This window comes from Polyodon spathula, chromosome 5, assembly GCF_017654505.1.
Source record: "Polyodon spathula isolate WHYD16114869_AA chromosome 5, ASM1765450v1, whole genome shotgun sequence".
Lineage (NCBI taxonomy): Eukaryota > Metazoa > Chordata > Actinopteri > Acipenseriformes > Polyodontidae > Polyodon > Polyodon spathula.
Window position 1 is genome coordinate 73,575,653 of NC_054538.1, and position 17,189 is coordinate 73,592,841.

Genomic DNA, 17,189 nt, shown 5'->3' on the forward strand with positions numbered 1-17,189 from the left:
TTGCATCTAAAATGCACATTAGAATATATATATTAACTATATAGATATATAATATATATATATATATATATATATATATAATATAATAATATATATTATATATATACTGTGTAAATAGTATGTCGTAATTTCGCCAGAGGTTATAAGTTATAAGGACACGACAGGCCTGAAGGAGGGGAACTCGTGCAGACTTTCAAGAGTGGTTGCTGTGAGACTGTGAGGGACATAGAGAGGCTTGAGAGAAGGCCTTTAGCTGTAAAGGAGTGAAAGAACAGAGTGAGTCTGACGAGCTGAGAACGAGTGTATGAGAAGAAAGGACAGTGCAGGAGCGAGGGAGAGTGAGACAAAGACCAAGAAGTGAGGGATTAGGGAACTTTTTATTATTTTGGCGTGCAATTTAGAGAACACGACCTGGGACTTTTGGTGCTTTTGGCCACACTACCTGCTACAGTTGCAACTGCAGAAAGATGTTTCATTGTTAAAAAGCTCCACAGCATGTGGACTTTCATTGAAATGGTCAGTGTAATGCTATTTATTTATATAACCATATCCACACACTCTTTCAAATTATTATATATATAGCGTTCAAATTATTATTCCTGCACACACCCCAGTGAGGAAGGTTAATAACAATCCCAGATTGACTGCCAAAAATATTCAAAGTGAATTGGCTGCAGGTGGGACTGGGGTTTCCATTTCAATCACAGGTCCAGTATTGCGTGGTGATGGTCTCAATGGTCCCAGTCCAAGGAAAAAGCCACTCTTAGGAAAACATCACAAGGACAATCGCTTAAAGTTTGCAAAACTGCATTTGAATGATGGATATGAGTACTGGTCAAAGGTTTTGTGGAGTGATGAAACAAAAATTGAGCTATTTGGTCACGCTGATAGTCGTTACGTTTGGAGAAAGTCTGGTGAGACGTACAAGGAAAAGAACATCATACCTACTGTCAATCAAGGAGGTGGTAATATCCTTCTATGGGTTTGTTTTTCCTCTAATGGCATAGGAAATTTAGTTCCAATACATGATAAAATTGATTCCATGGCATACCAAAAGATATTGGCCAATCATCTGAAACCCTCCACTACAAAACTTGGTTTAAAGCGCAACTGGATGTTCCAACAGGACAATGATCCAAAGCACACATCAAAATCTACTTCAGAATGGTTAAAGAAGAATACAGTCAAGGTTCTGGAATGGCCCAGTCAAAGGCCCGATCTAAATCCGATTGAGAATCTTTGGTATGAGTTGAAGGCTGTGCACAAGAGAAGTCCTCGGAATTTGAATGAACTGGAAACATTTTGCCTTGAAGAATGGTCAAAAATCACTAAAGAATCATGCCAAAAGCTCATTGACAAAGATCGTAATTGTTTAAAACAGCTTATTATTGCTAAAGGTGCCTCCACTAGCTATTAATTAAATGTTCCTTGTCAGGGTATGAATACTTTTGAATTAGGATTTTTGGAGTTTTGCAAAAAAAAAAAAAAAAAATTCTGAAATAAATAATTGTAGACATCTATGTCTTGTAACTTTTTTCCTCATCCACAAAAGCAAAACTTTTGCTACAAAATGATTTTTCCTATAATTTGTTTTCGAGAAATTCTACTTCTGCTGCTATAATGGCTACGAGATTTAACTGCCAAAAAAACACCAGCAGACAGGCAAATGAAAGTTACAGAATTATTCAGACCAGAAGCTTAGATGGAGCATTTGCAGTTAAACAAATTAAAACAGTCACCTCGTTCTTGATTTTTCTTCTATTTTGTAAGTAAGGGCTGGAGATCCTGTCTATGTTATTGAGCAGCTAAGAACTTTTATTTTATTCATTTTCAATTGCACGTTATTACAATGGCTTAACAGAAAGTATCAAAGTAAGTATAGAAACATTTTACTGATTTTTTTTTAAAGTGTAATGATTCCTAAAATTTTGTAATGTGTCAAAGTTGTACTGAATTGTATTCTTTGATGATTTTCAAAGTTTGGTATATGGTACGTTTAATTATAGTATTCCATTACCTTAACTGTAGGTGTTAAAGTTTTGCTAAATTGTATTAATGTAATGATTTGTAAAGCTTTGTACTTTTTGTATGATTAATGTGCATAGGTTACTAGCTATATATCATCATCAGTTAGTACTTGTGTACGAAGTACAGATGAACCCGCTTTAAATCAGGATTGCCGTGCAGGCATAATTCGCGAAATAAAGCGGGCAGTGATACAGACTGGTGTAATGTTACTTTCAGGTACGTGGGTAAAAAGTGGTACGCAGCGCACTGCGCTTGCTCACTGCATGCCTAACAACAATCGTTATCTGGTATGTTATGCTGTTTCTGGTCTTTTACATCTTTTTCATTGAATTTATCCCATTTTCCCACCATTAAGAAAATAGTATGCGAATATGTATCATATGCAATATAGCGCGTCTTGTACATTTTTTTTACTTCTGCAACTTTGCGGTGGACTGATATCACTTGCCGCACACTCCTGTATTTCATGTGGATTTCCATCATCCATTTCTTAAATGACTCAATTCTGATTGCTTATTTTTCTGTGAGGGTTACTAGCAGTGCAACAGGAGTTAGTCTATCCAAAACCAGCATGAGAAAGTATGTATGGTCACAATTCCACTAGCTGCTGTTCATGTTCACACTTTTGAGAAATTAACCAATCCCATTTGTTTTGACGTTTTGACCCTAATTACAGATATGAAGTCAGAAGATTTTGGACCAAGAGTCTGCACATACAATTGCTGAGCAGCATCTCTTTGTTCAGTTTGTGGTTTTACAGTGTCTGTTCTATTTCGGACCTTGTGGTCAGTGGCTTGCATGTTTTCAGTGTATTTTATCTCCTATTGTCTATTTGTAGTAAGTTATTTGCTAATATTCTTTTTGTCTATCTTGGGAGTATTTCTAGATTTCTCCTCTGCTTGATTGTAGGCAATGTTGAAATCTTTGAATTGTCTCTCAGTTGTATATAATCTGTATAAGTCATGTTTGTATTCTACTCTGTGCAGACTTATCCATCAGAGGCCTACCCAGTCATTAAAGATACAGTGTACAGCATCCTCAGACTGGGTCATGGAGCTAAGGTCTATCTCAATCTGCTGCATCAATGCAGGCACAGGCTTCAGGTAAGAATCTTCTCTAAATTGACCTGGGGGCGCTGATGTATTCTTCAACATCTGCCTGAACAGTTTTCTAGTAGATCATCTTGCAGCTGTTATTCATAGCCCTGCAGTAGCTATCCCCTGATACTGTAGATAGATTGGACTTTTCAAACCCTCAAGGACCTCTATGACTGCCAAATCCCCCTCCGTATGGCTCCAGATCACTATAGAATGAATTAAATCAATCAAATAAGTAATATATAACAGTTAGGTAAGGGTGTTGGCTATAAGCTTAAAACTGCAGTGTCCTACAATTAAAGTATATTTAATTATACTTATAATCATTATACTGGTATCTGATTTCTTAGTTGTTTGATGGAGGCTGGTACTGCTGTATTAACAAACCAATCTTAGTGAAAACTCTTTTGAATTAGTGTGCCCTTGTGGTTAGATCCAAATACGAGAAACCAAGGGATATGGCCTGCATTCTCAGCTCAGCCACTGGTGTGTTGCTTGTCCATCTGTGCTTGCATGGATCTTTGTAGCTGCTTGATCTCAAAATTGTATCCATTTGGGTCTTAAAGCATCCAAATGATTCAGGACCAGCTTCATGACTAGTTAACCCAATCCATACCCTCAATGTTTCATGTTTTACAGTACAAAAAACAATGGGGATTATAGGAGGAGTCATGTTAGTCTGATGACCGAACTCTATTGATCTCATGACTGCCTCAGCCATTTATATAAAACACTTAAAAAGTTTGCATGCCAAACAGCAGTTAAGAAATGGTGGACACAGACAAGTTCTTATCTGTAGCTAGCCCAGTCACACTCATGCATGGCAATGTCTAATGCAAGGAAAATCAGCATACGCATACTCCTCTTAATCAAACTATTAAGAAATGTTCACACTGTACCTCTCCATAGCTGTAACCACACTACCCAGGAATAAAAGACTATGAACAAAAACAATTAGCAGTCATTCTAAGTGTTTCTGTTTCTCCAGTATTGTTACCATTCTTCTCTAAATGTCTTTACCTGGCTTTAAGCCTCTCTAGATAACCCTAAATGCAGGAAGTTACAGGTTTTCTCATTCCAGGTGAGTCTAGCACATCTGGAAAGTCACACTGTCACATGATTTACATGCAATGAAGAAGACTGTTTTAGTGACCCAAAGCTCAATAAAGTTCAAAGCCAGATAAAGGCAAACTCTTTAAAATACATGTCCTTAAGTGAAATGTACAGTTAAAGTATTCAGTGGATCACTGGAACACTCTGAGGACCTAATCAGAAGGATGACCAGCAGCAGAGAATTGTTTTACAGCATCTACAGATCTACCTTTCTATTAAAGGTGAGGACTGAAGGTGGCCTAGGAAATCAGAAGCTGGAAGGTAAAAGGTCGTAGAGCTCAGAAAAGTACATAAGAAGAAGAAGAACATAAGAAAGTTTACAAACGAGAGGAGGCCATTCGGCCCATCTTGCTCGTTTGGTTGTTAGTAGCTTATTGATCCCAAAATCTCATCAAGCAGCTTCTTGAAGGATCCCAGGGTGTCAGCTTCAACAACATTACTGGGGAGTTGATTCCAGACCCTCACAATTCTCTGTGTAAAAAAGTGTCTCCTATTTTCTGTTCTGAATGCCCCTTTTTCTAAACTCCATTTGTGACCCCTGGTCCTTGTTTCTTTTTTCAGGCTGAAAAAGTCCCTTGGGTCGACACTGTCAATACCTTTTAGAATTTTGAATGCTTGAATTAGGTCGCCACGTAGTCGTCTTTGTTCAAGACTGAACAGATTCAATTCTTTTAGCCTGTCTGCATATGACATGCCTTTTAAGCCCGAAATAATTCTGGTCGCTCTTCTTTGCACTCTTTCTAGAGCAGCAATATCTTTTTTATAGCGAGGTGACCAGAACTGAACACAATATTCAAGATGAGGTCTTACTAGTGCATTGTACAGTTTTAACATTACTTCCATTGATTTAAATTCAACACTTTTCACAATGTATCCGAGCATCTTGTTAGTCTTTTTTATAGCTTCCCCACATTGTCTAGATGAAGACATTTCTGAGTCAACAAAAACTCCTAGGTCTTTTTCATAGATTCCTTCTCCAATTTCAATATCTCCCATATGATATTTATAATGTACATTTTTATTTCCTGCGTGCAGTACCTTACACTTTTCTCTATTAAATGTCATTTGCCATGTGTCTGCCCAGTTCTGAATCTTGTCTAGATCATTTTGAATGACCTTTGCTGCTGCAACAGTGTTTGCCACTCCTCCTACTTTTGTGTCGTCTGCAAATTTAACAAGTTTGCTTACTATACAAGGAAGAGGAGGTACTGTATGGCTGGCATTCCACTCAGTTATTTATCACATTAATTTATGGATTATTTAACATGTTGATTGCATATTCACCTGCAAGGGATTAGAAAACGTTATAAACACCTGCCAAAAACTTGTAATCTGGATTGTTTTGATCCGGATTTTCAGAAAATGTCATTGCTGGATTACATTTATCCAGGTTACAAATAATTCTGATTACGAAGAGAGTTGATTACAGAGTTAACTCTGCTTTTAGTCACATCTGCCAGCAGCTTTATATATTGGAGAATACTTGAATGCTGACTGTTCCATTTAATATGATTTATGTATTTCAGATGTCAGCTAATGTAAATTACCTTTAATGATTCTTGTTGCACATATATAAATTCATTCAGAAATATTAATAGATCATCTTGAATTCCCTATTTGATTTCAGTTACCCCATTGCCAAATGCACCCGTCCTCAACACAACTACTAACAGAAACTTTAAACAAATGGCCTACATACCCACATACTAGAGTTTACCACAGTTTACTTCCCAATTTGTAATGGCCAATCATGGTGTAACCTCATCCCACTCACCGACCTAAAGACTAAACATGGGTGGACATCCTTCAATAGGTGGGCAAACGTACACCTGTGTAGCATGCCTTTAGGGCCCCAAGGCAGGATGAACAAGTCAGCATGACAGGGATTCAAGCCAGTGAGCTCTTCATGGAATGACCCCACCTGTACTCATCACAGTGGTACCGTTAGTCTTCTCTTTTCCAATGAGAACCAGCCCAGCTTCCTTTGTGACCTGGTGCCATTTTGGTTGATCTACATGCTCTCCATGGAGGAATTATATAAGTGTTGTTCAAGCAAGCATGCCCTGGAGAATATCTTGTAAACACTACTTATTAGGGCACAGAACAGGTTGTGCGCAATCTACCACGTATAATCTTGTTCTGCAAATTGTGGCTCAGATATCTGCAGCATAAAAAGTTTGGCTGATGAGGGAGAGAGATTTAATAGAGAAGGATAGCTTTGCAAATCTGGTTATTTTGCAATCTTTTATTTTGATCTCCAAATTGATTTTTTTTTTTTTCCTTTCATAAGTATTGCCTTAATTTTCTCTCACATAATTGATGGTGCTTATCTCTGTGGCTGGACTACTTCATTTTAAGTCACATAATGACACTTCAAACCTGCGTGGCCGATGGCTTGAAAAGCAAATGTCCTCATACAGCAAATTACTTTTTTTTTTTTTAATGAAAATATTTGTATATTTTTGAAAACATATATACTGTCAAGCTTCTTTTGTAGGGTCATAGGGGGATTGCTGTATCCCAAAAGCCTAATTTCAAGAAACTGCAAGCTTCCTTGCCTTATTCGGAAGAAATGTTTTTCAACAGTACATTATAAACGAAACAATAATTGTTTAGAAATATTCTATTAAATATTCTATTAAAATGGCCCTGAAGTGGTTCTTGCATCAAGGGAAGATTGGAACTGTTGTTTACAAGCCCTCTAGTCTTGAATTTTTTTTTTTTTTTTTTCAACCTGTGTAAGCGGTAATGAATGCCATTACTCATAGGAGATAACAGACCAGTAAAGAAAGTTAAGACATGTTATAAAGAATTGATACGACACGTTTTTGTTCAAGAACTCGTTAGGGAATGAGGTACCGAATCTTACTCCAATACGACGACAGTAAAAGTCACATCAAAGTGACGACCCAACGAAAGTAGGTGGTTTTTGTACAAAGACCTTTACCTTATTATTTTTTGTCATTGAATAATAAATAACAGTAACAGATGATTACGTCGTTAGCCATGACACTTGGTACGTATAGAAAGCAAACCTCTTGATCAGTCTCGTTCGTTTAGAGACGATGTCAACTCGTATAAGTGGTTAGTATTTATTAGTAAGTGGAAACGAGCCTACTGTCGTCGTCAATTTCTCGACCATAGGACGAAGAAAGAAACCTCAAAATTTCTCGATCACAGGACGAGAAACCCCAAAATTTCTAAGAATTAATGTACAGAAAATACAGTCTCTTGAAATACATTGAAATTATGTATATATATATTATATTCATATGTGTGTGTGTGTGTGTGTGTGTGTGTGTGTGTGGTGTGTTAGATCACATCGCACGTGTCCCCTGCCGTTGCGTCCCGGGGACTACTGCATTATGTATGCTTCTGTATTCGAAGACATCGAAGACATAAGCGCTGATATACTGCTGTACAAAAGAGCTGGCTCCTTTGCAAGGAGTGTATATCAGGCTTATGTCTTTGTATGTGATTACATCACCTACCAGCCCTGTTGCTGCCTCCCCCTGTGCACGCCACGCTCACCCCTGCCAGCCTCAAGTCCTCCCCGGACTTGCTCACCAGGCCGACGAGTGTGTGCTGGGGTACCTGCATCCACTTCTGACACCAATGTAGCAATCTCGGTTCCCGCAGTCAGACACATCACACAGAGCGAGGCAATCCACACACAGGCGGAGGGGGGGTGCGAACCTGGCTCCTTTACAAGGTGTTTTTTGGTGTTGATTGGGAGTCAGGCCCCTTTTAGGGGCTTGCTTTTTGTACAGCCGTTTAACGGTAATGTCTTGTTTTGATCTGCCTGTCTTTAGTTATTTTTTAAATCGGTCCTGATCATTTCCTTTGGCGGTAGACTGACATGCTTTGAATAGGTACTCTAACCAGCCCCAAGATTGTAGGCTAAAAGAAATCACTCTCTCCTAATCGATTTGATCCAGGAATTGAGCATCTTGCGCAAATTATACTGGGGGAAGGTGTCGAACTTCAGACTGATTTTTTTTTTTTTACTAAATGGAACACTGTCGATTAATTATAGTGTCAGCGAGGTAGGAATACAGTTCTTGCAATGTTCAGTACAACTTTACTATATGGTTTGTGGGATCTTAGACCTGTTGTGTAACGTCTTGCATGTTGGATTGTAGACATATTGCAGAAAACAACCTGTGTGTCGATGTGCTTACTGATAATTACTGTTTCATATAGAGCCATACAGGCAGTCTCATTACGTGCATATTAAGGTAACACACACTGAAATGCAAATGAGTTTATATTAATGAACAGTAATTGTGATTGGAGGTATGTTATATACAAACTGGTTAACCAAACGCAACATTTGAAACTGCTGGCTACTATAAAAGACAGAAGGAGCAGGCAATTTTACCAATTAAACAATTGTTTTCTTATTATTTTAGCTCAGTTTAGTTAAAGTTTCACAGACATACAGCACTGATGAACACCTTCCCTTCCCAGTGCTGTAGTAATTTGAGGATCTACAGTATAAAATGCAGACAAATGTTTTGGCAAGTAGCTCTTCAGCTTGTTTCAGGTTCTTTACTGTATGCATTGCAATACAATTAAAAAAAAAAAAAAAAAAAACAGAATGTTGCTTTGTAATTCAAAAGTAATTGTTCATAATATCAGCTAGCATTTCCTCTTCCGATATATTAGAATTATATTTAACAGAGATTTAAAAATAAAGCAAAAATAATTGATTTATTTACGTCTAATTTATTTTAAAAAGTTTTTTTGCACTACTTGCACTACAATTTCAGAAAACAAATAGATTGCTTGGGTGCTAAAGCAGGCATCTGCTTGTTTACGGAGGTGTGTGCTGAACACAGAGGGTATTTTCAGTTCCACTATGCAATCTGAACACAGAGGGTATTCTCAGTTCCACTATGCAATCTGAACACAGAGGGTATTCTCAGTTCCACTATGCAATCTGAACACAGAGGGTATTCTCAGTTCCACTATGCAATCTGAACACAGAGGGTATTCTCAGTTCCACTATGCTCAGTAAAGTACACTAAAACTCAGAGGAGTGACTTCATTTACTTACAGTGCGTTAGCACAGACAAAAGAAATGAAACAAAAGAAAGCCTAACTTCACTTGGAGTACTACGAAACACAACAATGCCCTAACTAACAGGTTGGAACATTGGAACAGCTAAGCTGTTTGTCCAACAACAGAACACAAATACCATGCGAGTATGCAGGTATTACACACAGTAACCAATACCACACGAAGTACTTGGAAATCAATCAAAATCTCTCTCCCTTCCTCCCTCCCTCCAATTTGGCAAAACAGTGACACCCAGAGATTAAGTATTTTATTGCAACTATTTCCGAACAACAGTTTTCAGGAAACATAGCTCTTAGGCTGACATGCACATTATTAATCAAGAGGTGACATGCTTTATTATATATATATATATATATATATATATATATATATATATATATATATATTATAAGTTAACTTTACAATTTTATAAGTAACTTGAAATCGGCAACCTTTTAGAAGCTGAGAACACTTAAACAGCTTCTAATTAAGCTAATGAATAGTTCAATTAAGCGTTTGATTAAGTAATTGAGAACTCAGTTGGAATGAAAACCAGCAGACACAGGGGTCCCCCAGGACCAGGACTGGGAAACCCTGTTTTAGCATACTTGATTGAAGGAAAATAAATATTTGGTGGTGGTGGGGACTCTTGTCATTGCAGCCAAGGTTGGCTGTCACCAGAAGCCACTGTCATTTGATGGCTGTTTAGTAGATCATGTCTAATGAGTGCTGGTTGTTTTTAATGTATTCTACCCTAACTGGCACGAGGAACAATAACACATTTCCAAAGCATAGGGATTTTGATTTAAACTATACATTCTTTCTCTACTTCTTTTTTGGATGAAGTTGGTATTCATATTACTTTATGTTTCAGCTGCAATGCAACAGAAAACTTTTGTGCCATTTAAAATATTTCTGTGATTGATTAATTCTACGAATCTTCTAACTAAAAGTGGCTGTGTGGCTTTGAAGAGGAGTGCGGGGTAGATATATTGTTGATTAACAAATCCACAGTCAGAACAATTCACCTGAAAAGCAAATGCAATTTAATTATGCAACAATCATTTCAACTAGTTACTTATATTGTTGCCACTTTTCAAATGTAAAACTTAGAAAAGGGCTTGCGATTTCAGTTTAACATTTCACATGTCATAAAGTTTTTGTATTACTTTTCATTTAACCATTGAATGAATAACTTACCAGCATCACCATAAATCCATGGTGATGCTGGTAAGTTATTCACTGACTCAATGCAAGCCATTGAGTTTCTCTTTAACATTACTGAATGGAGTAGTGAGTGGAGGTGGTTCCCCAAAAAAGTGACTCTAATTGCAGCAGATTCATCCACAGGCCAATCTTGAAGATTGCTTGCCTGAAAGCTTGAACATAGCGTCTCTATAAAGGGAGGTTAATGGGCTCCTTGAGATCACAATATATAGACCTTTTATCCTGGAAGACAAAGGCAAGTCACTGCACTGGCAGATAGACGGTTCCAAAAATATACTAGGAAAAGCTGTTCCTAGTATATTTATCCCTGGGAAAAGCTGTTCCTAGTATATTTATCCCTGGGAAAAGCTGTTCCTTGTATATTTATCCCTGAGAAAAGCTGTTCCTAGTATATTTATCCCTAGGAAAAGCTGTTCCTAGTATATTTATCCCTAGGAAAAGCTGTTCCTATTATATTTATCCCTGGGAAAAGATGTTCCTAGTATATTTATCCCTGGGAAAAGCCGTTCTGTTGCTGTAACAGTGTTGATCCTCAGTTAGTAAATAGGAACTCTAAATTCCCCTTGCTCTGATTCCGCTGGCAGCTTGTTGTATGGTCTACCACTGCACAAACAAGGCACACGAAGAATGCAGTAGTGAGCAGCAATAACCTATTTCTCTGCTTTTTAAAATAACAAACACAGATGTTTGCATTAGGAAGAGAACTTGAACATGTACCAGTAATTTAGCACTCAATGTAACAAGTCAGTACTGTAGCTATCTGTCTTGACAGAGTGACAGGGTACCAAGCAGGGTTTAAGTGGAGGAAGAAGCTTGTGTCTCTAAAGCAGACACAAGTATATAAACTGGCTAACCTGATTTAAACAGTGATATTTGGAAGGAAACATGATTGTGGAACACCAGAAGCAAGCCTGTTAAAATTATCTCTATTAGTGATCTAGTGTTTTCTGTGTGAAATGTGGAGAGAAATAATGTACTATAAGCGTTAGGCCTGTGTATAGTTTGGTAAACATTTTTATAGATAAGGGAATACACCTGGATTGCTTCAACCATCTATTTGTAAAGGCAATCCTGGGAAAACCACAGTTTGATGCGATCCAGGGTGATTAGGTTGAATTAGGTTGTATTTTTATAATTGTGTGTGTCTGTGTATTTCAGGTGCAGGGAAGACTATGGAACTGGACATGTTTTATTCTCATGTAGAATTTCAGAAAAGAAAGAGAGTACATTTTCATGGTTTTATGTTAGATTTACATGAAAGTAAGTTCATTTAAATTTTACAACCTTTACATATACATTTTGATCAAGTGAAAATAATGAAACTAAATATACACCTAAATTAGCAACCCTTTTTAAGGCGTCAGTTTAAAACCCTGTTTTTAATGGTATATTTCATTTAACATAATCTATAGCCATCTATAGGAGGCTAGCTTAAAGTCTAATGAACATTAATGCAGTCAGAGCAGTTACCAATCAAGGCAAGACCAGCACACAAGGGTCCTCATTTTTATCTTTTTAACCTAAAAAGGCTTCTTTCTACTGTATATGTGTGTACTATATGAGGAAGTTTTTTAGTTTTACAGACACATTTTATGTTGTGTGTTTTAATGATGCTTTTAAAAATAATACAATTAGCACTAATAATCTGAAATTGATAATTAAGTGGGTCTGTGTGATAGGTAACCCCTAAAGTGAACTAAATGACTAGATGATGTTTTCATACAAAGGGGCCATGTGCAGCTTTTGTGTGGGTGAACCCTTCCCAGTGGGAGGTTGATCCATTCTTCCCTTCATGTATCCTGTTCTTTAAACCATTGAACGGGTGGTATGCATAAACAGTACTATAGTTCTGCTGGTATTCTGCTGGTATTGTTTAATTTTTACATTTTTTATTGATTGATTAATCATCTGATCTATTAATTGATTAATCACACCTGTTTGCTAGTGATATAAAATGGTATTGAAAGAATTACAAGGACAGGTAATACAAAGCATTAACATAATGCTATTGTAGCCGGCAAGTCAGTGAAAGACAGGTTTATGAAAGCAATTCAGGTAACATTTATTCTTCTGTCTCCCGGATGTACAGTAACTTGATTATGCCCTTTTCGATTATACAAACATGAAGATGAACTGATATTCTTGCATGTTTGAAGCTGCCAAAGTAATACACTGACATCCTTGCACTACAACCATTTCCCCACAACTCCTCCACTGTCCCTGCAAGCACTGCGGCACATGACATCCTCTCTTAAAGCTACAGCAGCTCAATTATAAATAAGTAATTTCAGTGTGGGATCGCGGGAATCCCGACTTTTGCCTTCTGGGCAGATCCACTTGCCTGTGATTGCAGAATGGTTCATCATTTAAATTTAGCAAGAGAGGGATGGAAGAGGAACCCATTTCCTAAGTGGAGACATGTTACAGCAGCATTCATTTTTCACAATGTAGGCTGCCACCTAGTTTAGTGTACAACTAATACACATTTAGAAAATTCATAAACTATAAACTAATGTATCATTTTTCTCCTGTTTTGTTTTTGTACTGCATTGCAATCGCTTCCTGACTCAATGACATTGTGATTATTAAAGAACAATGCCCCCCCCCCCCCAATAAGACAATGGGAGTTGTTTGGTACAATGTGAAGAATGAGAGAGTATAAGTTAGTGGCCTCCCAGCCAGTTTGTCAATATTTTTCAGGCTGCTATTGGAGCTTCTGTCAACTTAAGGTACTTCAGTGGTTCTCAATAGCTTCTGTTGGGGGACACATATGGTCCCCTAAGAACCATTCACAAATAGCTGGTTGAATACTGCAGTCATTCATGCAATTGTACTTTTACTCCTAGAAATGTAGTTTTACAGGTTTGCAAAGTAGAAGCTGTATCTCGGCAGAAAGCAGGCACTTTTATAGGAGGCTGTGTGGTCCAGTGGTTAAAGAAACAGGCTTGTAACCACGAGGGCCCTGGTTCAAATCCAGGCTCAGACCATGAGCAAGTCATTTAATCACCTTGTGCTCTGTCTTTCAGCCAAGATGTTCTTGTAAGTGACTCTGCAGCTGATGCATAGTTCACACGTCCTAGTCTCATATCTTGTAAAGTGCTTTGTGATGGTTTTCCACTATGAAAGGCACTATATAAAGATTATTATTAACACTGGTAAATATAGCTCAATTCTTTCTCTCAGAGCAATGTCCAGATTATCAAAGGCATCTTCATAAATGCACAGCAAAACTTTGAATTGCAAGCTTTTGTTTTATTTTGTTGTTCCAATCTAAGATTTTTGTGATTTAAAAGTCAAAATTATCACCTGGCTCTTATTTTTGAGCTAATACTACTGCTGAAAACACATGCGTTTATATAAATTAAGCGTCGACTAAGCTTCAAGCACTTACTCATGTAAATGAAGAATTTGTTTTTTTTTCTCTTTTCTTCTTAAGTGAGTCATAATGGAATGCTACTATAGGTCACAAAAAATCTTTTTGTCTTGTTAATGCTAATGACATTTCTCCATTCTCTTCATTAGCAATTTGTAGCCTTGTCTTTTGTCTGAATTTGTAATTAATTCTAGGTATTGAAAGAGCCCAGGTTAAGAAAATGCTTCAGCTATTGTTATCTGCTTAGTTAGCCTGTAAAATTCTTCTTCTCTTGAGCTGTGTAAGTAAAGGCTTAACATCAAAAGAAAGTGAATTAGCACCTGTCTAAACAAAGTGGCTCTTGTTGTATTGATTGGATGCTGTTTAAAATGTTAGTTGATTATTTTGTAACACAGGTGTGACTATGGCAACCTTTAACCCGCCAAAAGTATCATTTTACCTTTTATCAAACTTCTCAGAGTTTGGAAAGCTTATGGGAATATAAAATATTTTCCAGTGAAGTATTATAGGTAGTGCAGTTTAATGTTAACTATTTTATTTTCAGCCCACAAATTTGTTTAGCAATTTAAGCCACGGCAGGTTTTACTATAAACTTGGTCCCTTAATAAGTTTCATATGTGTATTAATCGTGCATTATATTAATCGTGAATATGATACTAGTCCTATTCCTGCACATATAAAATGCTGCTTGTTTAAGTGTAAAATATCACTGTTTATCTGTCTGTCACTTTTTAAAACATTTATGAATGTTCAGCAAAGGAACTGATTTTCAAACAGTTGAAACTGTGATATTTATTCTACCCTGCTAAAGGGATATAGGGGAGATGGTTGTATGTACATAACATTTCATTACTTCTTCTTCTTCTTCTTCTTCTTCTTCTTCTTCTTCTTCTTCTTCTATACTATTCTGTACATACAGTTGATCTATGTTGCCGTCATCAACTCTTTATTATACTGATAGCTCATTTGCAGCTGTGCCGAGGGGTGAATGGATGTTACTGGTGTAAGTTGTTGAGATTGGGGAGTGCAAATAAATACGATAAAGCCTCACGAAAAGCAGTTTAGACATGAACAGCATAGATGTAATTACATGATGTTTGAGAAATATGCTGTTAGAAATGGGGTGGTTAGTGTGAGAGTAACATCTCCCCGGTGGGATTCTGAAAGCAAAGTTTGCTGTTGAAGTGTTCAGGATGTTTCAGAACAACGAGGAGTTTTCTAGCTGTGTTGGTAGGCACAGAGCAAATGAAATAATGAATGGCAGGTCTCTTTGGATTTGAAAGGGTCCTTTGGGTTAACATGGTGGTGTCACATAGTCCTTGTCTATTCAATGAGTGAATTTAAGACCTTGGTGGGGGGATGCATTAGGATTAGTGTGGGAGAGGTATTTCCATCTGTTCATCAGTTGGCTTACAGAGAACAGAAGACACCACTTGCTATTGCTATCAGTACCATTTCTTTCATTATCGTACAATTAGTCCAAAATGGGATCTCTGCTAAGTCAGTGTTGAATCTTTGTAGTGAGGACTGAAAGACATAGATACTTGATTGCAAATCTTAAAATCCACTGATTCAATTTGCAACTGTTGAGCAGGCTATTTGACTTTTTTTTTTTTTTTGTTACCAATATAACATGCCATTGCAATGGGGAAAGAGTGATATAATACATGTGCTTCATTTAGTGTAATATTAATATTCACTTAGAGTGCATTGATTTCAAAGCTCTTCACTATAGGCTACCGTGGTTCTTGCTTGTTTCACAGTTTGATCATTAAATGTGGTTACTTAGTAAATTGGCTACATTATGTATTACACGTTGCTGTGCCCTTACCTACAGTAACTGACTTTTTAGTATGTCAAGAAAAACAAGGGAGCCCTGTATTGCACATGTAAAGAGCAACATATTTGGGCGGTGTCCTCAAAGCTTTTAAACTCCAAATCAATCTCAAGATTCTAGAACTTTATTTTTTTTAAAGTAGAAACATTACTTACAAACTTTTAAATTAAATATTGTTTTCTTTTCGTAAATTTATTTTGGTGCATTTTTTCTTTTAAAAAAAGAGAACACATTTGTAAACCTAGAAATTGTGCTTTGTATATCCAGTTCCTAATCCAAATGAGATACGCTGGGTCAAGTTAAGGAAGACAGTCTTAGATAATAATGAGATGTTGAGCAGAGTGGCAAAAGATACCTCAGTGATTTTTACAAAGTTCTTGTAAATGCTACCTTTAAACATATTGTTCATTTTTATTTTAGCATTGAATGTATGCTAACTTCATATGGATAGGAAATATGATAGTCCATGCATACTTACAGTTTACATTTGATTTGTTACAAACACTTGTTTTAAAGTGTAACCCTAAGGTAACCCTATTAGAAAAGGAAAACAAAAACCAAAATTACATTTGGAGTGTTACGTGTTAAATCCTTTTACTGTCTTAGCACAAACATCATATTTAAAAGGTTACTTTACAATGAGTTTACTTTATACCACAGGTGTTATATACAGTATATAGATAGTACTATTATAATATAGTTCAAATTGCATCTGCCTAGATGCTCTAGGATCACTATTATACGGTTTTGATTGAAACTGCTTTTGTAGATGTGTATTTTTGTGCAGACAAAAAAAAAGAACTGCGCTGTCCCTCATTATTCATTGACAGTAATACAAGGTACTTAAAAAATAATGAAGCCGCTTATTTTTGTATTGGGCCATCTGTTGAGCTTTTTTGTCTGCCATTGTGCAATTGTTTGCATTTCATATCAATCCATTTTCAATAGCAGTTGATTATCTCAGCCCCCATATATTGTCTACTTGTCCTTGTTTTGCTGGAAAACAGCTACGTGACCATTTGCAGTCAGCACAGACACAAGGGTCCCTATCCAGCCAGCATACTGTTCTTCGTGTCGGGTTTGAATTCATTAGTCCTCGGAAGTGGTGGTGGGTCTCCTGCAACTCCCACCTGTAACCTTGTTGATAAAATGTAATGTTGAGTCACGTAACCACCCTTAAAGGAAATAGCAGCTTCTGTAAAGAAAGTGACTGCAAGTTTAAGAGATGTTTCAAGTTACAAATAATTTAGCAGGAGATAAAATGCAAAGTGAGACAAGCAAGGAAACGTATGTTTTTTTTGGTTGTTTCTCCACAGGTCACTGACACTGCAGATGCCATAATTGTAAAGCAGCTCTTTGAAAACCTGCTTCTAAACAGAATGGTTGTTGTGTCAACATCCACTAGGCCTCCAGAAGGTGAGATCAAAAAAGTGTTTATTGAGTCATGTAGCC